Genomic DNA, 9,810 nt, shown 5'->3' on the forward strand with positions numbered 1-9,810 from the left:
TGCGTGTGCCGGAGGACGTGCCCGTGGGTTCCACCCTCGTCACCGTCATCGCCACCGACGCCGACGAGGGGGTCAACGGGGACGTGAAATACTCACTGAAGAAAATCACAGAGATAGCCTCCCAGATTTTCCAGTTAGACTCTGAAACGGGAGCGATCACGCTGGTACGGAGCCTGGACTTCGAGGAAGGTGACACCTACGAAGCGGAGGTACAGGCTCGGGACGGAGGAGAGCTTTTCGACACGGCTAAAGTTGCGATCACAGTGACTGACGTTAACGATAACCCACCTGATCTGACAGTGGTGTCTCAGCTGAGCGAGGTCTCTGAGGATTCCCCGTCGGGGACCGTTGTGGCCCTGCTGCACGTGCAAGACCGGGACTCGGGACCTAACGGCGAGGTTCGGTGCTCTCTGGATGGGGACGTCCCATTCCGGCTGCATAGCTCGCGGAGCAGCTACTACAGCGTGGTGACGGTTCGGGAACTGGACCGGGAGCATGTGTCGGAGTACAACGTGACGGTGTGGGCGGCAGACGGCGGGTCGCCGGCGCTGTGGAACAGCGCGGTGCTGTGTCTGCGGGTGCTGGATGTGAATGACAACGCGCCAGTGTTCGCGGAGGCGCGCTACAGTGCCCGCGTGCCCGAGAACAACGCGGCGGGTGCGCTGGTGCTGAGGGTGCGGGCGTGGGACGCGGACTGGGGGCAGAACGCGAGCGTGCGGTACCGGCTTGGGGAGGGGCGTGTGCGGGGCGCGCCGCTGTCGTCGTACGTGTCGGTGGAGGCGGAGACGGGCGCGCTGTACGCGCTGCGGTCGTTCGACTACGAGGAGGTGCGCGAGGTGGGGCTGTGGGTGCGGGCGGAGGACGGCGGCACGCCGGCGCTGAGCAGCAACGTGTCGGTGCGTCTGGTGATCGTGGACGAGAACGACAACGCGCCGCAGGTGCTGTACCCGCCGCCGGCGCCGCTTGTGACGGGCGTGGGCTGGGCGGGCGTGGAGCTGGCGCCGCGCTCGGCGGAGCCCGGGGCGCTGGTGGCCAAGGTGGTGGCGGTGGACGCGGACGCGGGGCAGAACGCGTGGCTGTCGTACGAGCTGGCCAAGGCGACGGAGCCGGGGCTGTTCCGCGTGGGGCTGCACAGCGGCGAGGTGCGCACGGCGCGCTTCCCGCTGGCCCGCGACGCGGCGCGGCACAGCCTGGTGGTGGTGGTGAAGGACCACGGGAGGCCGGCGCTGTCGGCCACGGCCACGCTGACGGTGGTGCTGGCCGAGAGCGTGGCCGAGCTGCTGGCCGAGCTGGGCAGCGCGGCATCGGCGGCGGCGCCGGGCGAGCCGGCCGGCAGCCTGACGCGCTGGCTGGTGCTGGCCGTGGCGGCCGTGTCCTGCCTCTTCCTCGCCTTCCTGCTGCTGCTGCTGGCGCTGCGCCTGCGGCGCTGGCGCCGCTCGCAGCTGCTGGCGGCGGGCAGCGGCGCCTTGCGCGGCGTGCCGGCCTCGCACTTCGTGGGCATCGACGGCGTCCGCGCCTTCCTGCACTCCTACTCGCACGAGGTGTCGCTCACGGCCGACTCGCGCAAGAGCCAGCTCCGCTTCTCGGGCGCCAGCTGCTGCGACACCCTCCCGGCCCGCCCGCCGCCCGACGAGCCCGCCCCGCTGCTCGGGGAGGATCCCGCTGCTCCCCCGGTGAGTTCCAATGATCGTCCTTTTTCCGCGACGATTCCCTCTGCTGTTGCTCTGCCCTTTCCCCTACGCGTTCTGCTGCGTCCCGCCTAGGGAAGTTTGGTTACAGGGAAGGTAAAATCTTTGTTCGGCAATGCGCTGTGTGCTGGTGGTTCTTGCCTCGGGGAATTGAACGTTGGATCGTTGCTCAGTGTCACAGTTTGTGTTGGAGGCAGGAGAAGTGGTGCAGCTATTTGCTGGACTTTCGTTTGAGCAGGGGTTTGGTTTTTGATCACATGCCTGATCGTTTCTCATCCTTTCCCCTGCGATATGTAATAGTGTTTTCCTCTCATTATTAGTTCGTCGCTTCTGTTGCGTTATTTTCAAATTGAAGTTTGCGTTATTTTCAAATTGAAGTTTGCGTTATTAGCATCGTCGGTTGCCTTCCCGACATAAAGAGAAGTATCCTATCAGCAATTACTAACTTAAGAATATGCAAGGATTGGACCAGTCCCGCCTCAGTGTTCTCCTTAAACAAGATAAGAACGATCTGCAGTTTGAACATCCTGGAACATGTCTAATTATTTGAGTTTGTTTAACATAAAAATTATCATTAGCTTATACTCATAGTAAAAATCACGCCCACAGTTGTGAAGACTTTGTGTTTATATTGAGCTTCTACACACCGGGTGAGGACCCTGATTTGCGGCAACAGTATGATAGTGGTGTGTGTTGAAGATAAATGGTCTGGGCAACTGGCCTTTTGATGACATGTGCTTGTAAATTAAGAGGGTCAAAGAACACTATACAAGTTGTGAAGGGCTGGAGATGAGACTTGTGTGAGCTATGTGAGAGGGGCTTTTGAAGGACAGAATGGATTTACTCCCACTCTGTTGAGAGCCCTGGGATGTTCTTCCTGTGTGTTGACATGTCGTTATCATTTCTTAACTAATAGCTTAATTCGAGACTTATTACAAACGTCATAATGGGAGGAGCAAACTGTCTATTCACTACCTACTAACTATCTGAACTATGTACCTACTCTAAGTGCCATAATATAGAAGAGTCTGTTGTCATCTCTTCCCTTCTGGAGGTGCTATCTTCTTGCCTTACTTATTATAATGATTGGAAGGTGGGCCTTTGTACCTGGTAATGTATGGATGGCATGTTTTTTCAATTCCCTGGGTTTATTGCTGGCCTTTTGAATGAGTCTGAAGGTGTCTTGCTTTTGGATATCATGCTCCTCACATTCCATCTGGCCAAGTTGTGGATTCACTGGTTTGCTTTCTTATTCCATGATGTTTCCTGTGAATGGCAGTTATTGCACACATCCTATATGTTAAAATTTGAGCATTGTGAGCCTTTCAAGTTACTCATGTGCTGAATAGGGATGATGGTGTATTTGAGCTGATATTTGAATGACAGGCTCTTTATTTGACCTGCATGTCACTTATACGTGTGAGAACATTATCTGTTTCCTTGAATGTCTCTTTGTAGGCATCAATGTTGTGACCCTTATTCTCAGATCGGGAGAAGCCGTACATGCAACTTTTCTTTCAATGGTGTCTGTGTATAAAGGTGGCTTTTCTACTGCAAGATGCTTGGGTAGGGAGAAAAATTCTGTCTCTCCAGAGACAGGGCAGGTGAAAACATTTGCTGTGGTATAGTTCAAAGTGTCTGAAAGACAGGTTTAAAGGTTCCGTTTTTTCTAGTCATTAGATGGGGCCCACAATACTGGTTTCATATATTTCCCCTTTTTTATTCTTCAAAGAGCTGAGGAACTGTGCCTACCATCTGTGATATAAGATCCTGTGTGAGTCTCCTGTGGACTTTTTACCAACTAGATGTCTTTCTTGAGCACCTGCTACAGTTGACATAATCTGAAATATTAAGCTATGATTCCTTCCCTTGTCTAAGTTTCCCATTCTTGCCTTGTTTGTTGTCCAGGTCTAGAGCTGGGCCTCATTGTGTGTGGTGACCCTGAAAAGATTAAACAGTCTCTTTAATTGTTGAGCTGGGGAAGCGGTTTCCACCCACACCTTGAAGGAGTTCAACTGCCAGGACGGAGACTTTGATATGTTTAGGTTTCCCTACAGTATCACTAAATGAAATGCTTTTTCACCTCAGGCTGTCACACAGTCAGAACACTGGATATTGTCTATGATTCAACTAGAGGCTGTGAGTGTAGAGCAAGGAGAGTGTGAGGATGGATTCTAACCAGGAAAATAGGTGCGTCAGTGTGGCTTGTCTGAGCAATGATTTGATTTCATGGCTGGTGCCGAGGCCCGCGCTGTGTTTGCTGTGATTCTGGATTCCCTGTCCTGAAAGGCAATGATAGTTCTATAATCCTAAACTGTTTGCATGTAGAATGGTGATCCATGTGTAGAATAGCTTATAATTCCTGTGTGAAATCTTTATCCGTCTGTATCTCCCTGTAAGTTTGCAATGTAGACTTAGTTCATAGTTGTAATTAGACATTCTTTCAGGTCTTCATTTCCTGGAGGTTCTGGTTTGTTTTCCCCATTTCTGGATGATGTTTTTGCATTTGAAAGTGTGAGTGTTGTTTTGCAGCAAATACTTCCTTCAACCATCTCAGACAGAGTTTTAGTTGTAAGGAAAATGAAGTAGAAGCTAAAAGAGAATCTGTTCTTCTTTCTCAGAAGTCTTAGCTAGAGAACAATGATAAGGTGTTTATACATATGGTGTCCTGTCTGTGGGAGATGAGTAGGCCACATATTAGAAGAACTGCTGAGAGCTGATGACTGTTTCTTAAAATGAAACCCCCTATATTATAGTCCAGAGTGAGTCTTTAGGGTTACACTTCCAACTTGAGGCCTCAGTGACTTCCAGGTGCTCTCAGGAGTGGATTTAAATGCTTGTAGTGATGTCTTAAAAGTCCTCCAGGAAGTTTCTCTGACAACACTTTCTCTTCTAATGCTTCCTTGCCTTGCTTGTCTGATGTATGGCTTTAGTTTTCTTTCCCGGGTCTCCTATGTATTTAGCTTTACTTGTAATTATCAACATAGCTTCATCTAGCAATGTGTCAAGTGTGCATGCCTCTGGCTCATGCTGCAGTGAATGAAGATAGATGTGAGAGTACCTTTCTTTTCTGTTATTGTGGGTGGGGAATAGATGTAAACATGACCTCAAGTAGGATTTGCATCTCTATGGAACCCTGTGTGTGATAGAAGAGGGGATTCCCCCTAAGACCCAAATGTAATTGTAGGACTGCATAACTCTAATTTGAAGACTGTATAAATAGTTTGATATAATGAGCTTGACACTCCCACCCTATGTCATTAGTTTGATGACTCGGTCTCTGTTGGATGACAGCTTCTTTTTTAGTTTGGCCATTTATAATTCATTTGCTATGGAATCCTGTATCTCCTCAGACTGGTGGGATCCAGAAAAAAGTACCTCCCTACCTGATGTGATTGTAGTGCATTATCCTCTCATTATTATTTTTTTTTTTCCAGTTCTGAGAACATCAGAAGCAAACATGCAAGTTGTGTAGGGTTGTAGAGAAGACGGGATATGGGGGGTAGGAGGTGGGGTGGGGTGGTGGTGTTATAGAAGAACAGATGGTAATTTCCTTGCTTGTCATGTTTAACACAAGCATGTGCCTAATGGAGTACAGTGCAATTTGGGATGATTCTGCACAATAACTTTGGCTTAAGAAGTGTTATTCCATGTGATTCATGCAATTCTGTATGTTTCTTACTCTTGCCTTGCTTGTTGTCATGAGCTCGACTTCAGGGTGTCTGATCAAATGGGGAAGATCCCATGTGTTCTAGCTGTCTGAGTGCAGGTGCTTTTCCCGTACACATCTTCTCTCTACTCGCTCTCTGCCCCTGCCCCAAGATACTCGGCCTCTTGCGGAGGGAGGTTTAATTATAGGGAAGGCAAAGCTTCATTTTTCAGTGCGCTGTGTGCTGCGGCTTCATACTCTGGGGCGATGAATGTGGGATCGTTGTTCTGCATTACAGCTGGTGTGGGGGGCAGGAGAAATGAGGTTTTCATTAAACAGTTTTTATTTAGCATGAATGTAAACCAGTATTGGAAATGAAAGGTGGAGTCATCTGTGCCTGCTTTAGGGTGGGTCTTGTCGTTGTCTCATGTGTGCGAGTTCCTCACACAGCCCGTTCCTCAGCCAGCAGTGACAGCATTATCAATTTTGTGTACCAGAATGCAGTGTGTATTTTCCATGTTGGAGGTACTTCTTCCTCAACCAGGAGGACAATTCCAGGTGTTTCTGCAAATTCCTTGTGGGAATTTCCTTGGTTGAGGTCAAGTAAGGCTCCAATTATCATATTGAGGAAGAGGGTGCAAGAGAAGCGAATGTACTTTTGGTAGGAGCTAAATACTGAAATATATGTGTGCACATAAGCACTGGTTGGTCACCTTAGTGGTGATCCACCACTGTGCTCTCGCAAAGACTGAGTGGAGTTGGAGAACTGGGTGTTTCCAGACCAGATCTTGTTCTTGTAAACTCTATAAACCTCTTCTTTGGCCTTCAAACTCTTTGTGAAGTGTTAGAAAGAAGAGAGTACTGTAGTTGTTTCCATTGGGGAGCATTACAAAGAGCATCACACTTCAACAAATGTAAAGATATTCTTGCTCTGAAGGGTTATTCATTTATGCTTTTTTTTTTTTTTTTTTTATGCCACCTTACAGCTTCTTTCATATTGCTATCTGTTGTGTAGCAGAACTTGATGTTTTGATACTAAATGTTTAAAAGTGATACAAAGAGTGTGTAAAGAAGAGTAGAAACATTCTTAACAGTGTTACTGGTTAGAAAGGTGGTTTTCTCCTTCTGTGCTCTTTATCATCTGTTGATCATATTCAGAGTCTTCAGTATTTGGAATGATTTTGTGTGAATGAACTTGGTGACCACAAGAGGCCTATTCACACAGCAACCTTGTGGCCTCTTCAGTCCAAGGAGGGTTGATCTCCAATGGATCATTGCTGTCCTGTGGGCACCTTTCATCTGCTTTACCATTCATCATCATGTCTTTTACAGAGAGGTGTAGTTAGCAGGAGCACTGTAGCTGAGTGTAGCAAGTATGTCCTAATGCTGACATAATGTTCATTTCTTACTTGGTACCATTCCACACAGGATTGCACTATTAGATATATACCTGTGTACAGGTATTTTCATTGTGAATGGCTTATTAATTCCATTTTTCTTCTAAAACCTTGTTGTTTGTGGTATATTTATTCCTACTGTTTTACGCCACATTCTGATTTACTGTTAATTATTTGAAATGCATGTAAGCAGTACCTTAGTAATGCAATCACAAATGAGGAGGAAGGGCATGGTTCTATGTAAATACCTGCTCGGTATTGATAAGTGGCCTTCTTGTCTTTGTCTATCTATCTGAAGTAAAATGCGACTACTTCTTTGTGAGAATGGCCTAGTTGCTGATGAAGAGTCTGTTTTCACAGAAATATGTCTGAATGGCCATTTGCTGATAACTGCCACAGTTGAAGAAGATTGTGAAGGAGAAACTGAGCCCTGTAGGCCATGTCTCTGTATGTTTTGAGGGAGCAGGGAGAGTGGCATAATGAGGAACTGAGTTACAACCAGGAACCTCTGAATGAGCACAGTAGTCATCCACGGAATCATCCCTTGCTTGGATCAACCAGAGTTTAGGGAAGTCTACTGTACCTGTAGTTTCCAAATTCGTGATCTCTCTAGAATTTGAAGCAATGCAGCTGGTCTTAATGTGGCTGTTCTCTCCATGGCCATGAACCAAGATTTGCTGGTTTTCAAGAGATTCTTGCATTCTGTGATTTTCTTTGCTGGTTGAGAAGAGGTGGTATTATAGTACAAAGAGCTACTGAGGAGGATCAAGTACTTTCCATAGATGTTGAAGGTTTTACCCTTGCCATTTTTCTGACAACTGCACACCTGGAGTGTTCCTTGTATTATGGGTGCAAATCGTTGTCTTGGTGTCATAAGCAAACTGCCTTCTCTAGTGCTGCCCTTCTGACAGGTAATTGTAGTATGCTGGGCACGTGGGAACCTTTCTGCTGCAAGTCCATGTTACTAGATGTGCATAATTACCTTGTTCTCTAAAGGAGGTAATTCTGAAGAAACGCTTTAAGACGTAGGTCTGGAGTTTCCTTTCTACAAGAGCTTCTCCTCTGAAGTACGCTACAGCTACTGCTCCTCACAGCTCGTACAACTGAAACAAAAGAGTTGGGGAAAGATGAGTCGCAGTAAGAGTGTAAGCTGTTGATAGATGTCATATATTTGCTGCACAGCTCACCTACTTGGGCTCTCCTGTACGAAATCTGCTCACTCTCTCACCACTCGGGAGCACGTTCCACCAGACTCTTCACTTCGACGATGAACAGAGCTGCCTGCTTCACCTTGCCAGGGATATGATAAAAGTCGCCAAACTGAAAGCCGAATATGGCTTTTCCGTAGCCGATGGCACCGACTCGCGACAGCTGCTGAGAGCGCGGCTCGGAGCGCAGGGACCGAAGGCCCGGGCGGCATCAGGCGGCTGCGGTGGCGTCGCGGCGCCTCCGGGTGCCGCTGTTGGCCGAGACGGAGCGGCGCTGGAGCCGGAGCCGCAGCCGCCGCAGCGTCCTGCCCCCGCAGGCTGCTCGCTCGCCCGGCGCCGGCCAGAGCGGCAAGAACACGGGCAGCAGTGGCGAGAGGCGGCGCGGATTGGGGAGCAGCGGCGTTCGAGCCGGTGCCCACATTGCTCCGGTGGCCCCTGCGCTGTTTGCAGAGAAGGGCTGGAAGGAGAGAGGGCAGCGGCAGGAGGGAGGAGCGCGGCGAGCGCTGCCGAGAATGGCGGAAGAGCAGAGGCAGAGGCGGCGGCGAGCAGGCAGGCGAGTGCTGCTGCCCGCTTTGCTGCTGGGATTGTGCTGGCGGGCGGCGGCGGAGCGGCTCCGCTATACCATCCCCGAGGAGCTGAGCAGAGGTTCGCTGGTGGGGCCGCTGGCGCGGGACCTGGGGCTGAGCCCGGCGGACCTGCTGGCACGCAAGCTGCGACTGTCGTCTGCCGCGAAAAGGCAGCTGCAATACTTCACGGTGAGCGGGGAGAACGGGAACCTGTACGTGAGCGAGAGGCTGGACCGGGAGGAGATGTGCGGTGAGGCGGCGTCCTGCTCCATTAGCTTCGAGGCGCTGGTGCAGAACCCTCTGAACGTTTTCCACGTCGAGGTGGCTATTCAGGACGTCAACGACAACGCTCCGCGGTTCTTGTAAGATAATTTCCAGTTGGAGATCAACGAGCTGACTTCTCCCGGGGCCCGGTTTGCTGTGGGCGTGGCCGAAGACGAAGACGTGGGCAGTAACTCGCTGCAGGGCTACGAACTGGAGGCCAACGGGTACTTCGCGGTGGAGGTGAAGGAGAGTCCGGACGGCAGCAAGTTCGCGGTGCTGGTGCTTCGCCGCGCGCTGGACCGGGAGCGCGAGCCGAGCCTGCGTCTGGTGCTGACGGCGCTGGACGGCGGCGACCCGCCCCGGAGCGGCACCGCCCAGTTCTGCATCAACGTCACCGACGCCAACGACAACGCGCCCGTGTTCGCGCAGGACCGGTACCGCGCGACCCTGCGGGAGGACGCGCCGCTAGGCTCGACGGTGTTGAACGTCTCTGCATCAGACGCGGACGCCGGAACTTACGCCCGTATCACATACGGCTTCGGGATGATGCCGGCTAAGGTGCTTCAGAAATTCGCGGTCGATGAGGAGAGTGGGAGGATCACGCTGCAGGAGGCGCTGGACTTCGAGGACACGCGAGGCTACACGCTACTGATGGAGGTGAGGGATGGGGGCGGTCTGGTGGCCCAGTGCAAAGTAGAGATAGAGGTGCTGGACGTGAACGACAACGCGCCCGAAATCGCGATACTGTCGGTGTCTAGCCCGGTGCCCGAGGACGCGCCGACCGGCACAGTGGTGGCCCTGCTGAACGTGAAGGACTCGGACTCCGCGGAGAACGGAGAGGTGTCGTCTGAGCTGTCGGGCGAGGCGCCGCTGTCGCTCGTAGCGTCGTTGGGCGGCTCGTACAAGGTGGTGACCGCGAGCGCGCTGGACCGCGAGCAGGCGGTCGAGCACCGGGTGACGGTGGTGGCCAGGGACCGGGGCCGGCCGTCGCTGTCGAGCAGCACGGCGCTGGTGCTGGAGGTGTCGGACGTGAACGAC

Source organism: Nesoenas mayeri (genome assembly GCF_963082525.1).
Source record: "Nesoenas mayeri genome assembly, chromosome: 14".
Taxonomy (NCBI): Eukaryota; Metazoa; Chordata; class Aves; order Columbiformes; family Columbidae; genus Nesoenas; species Nesoenas mayeri.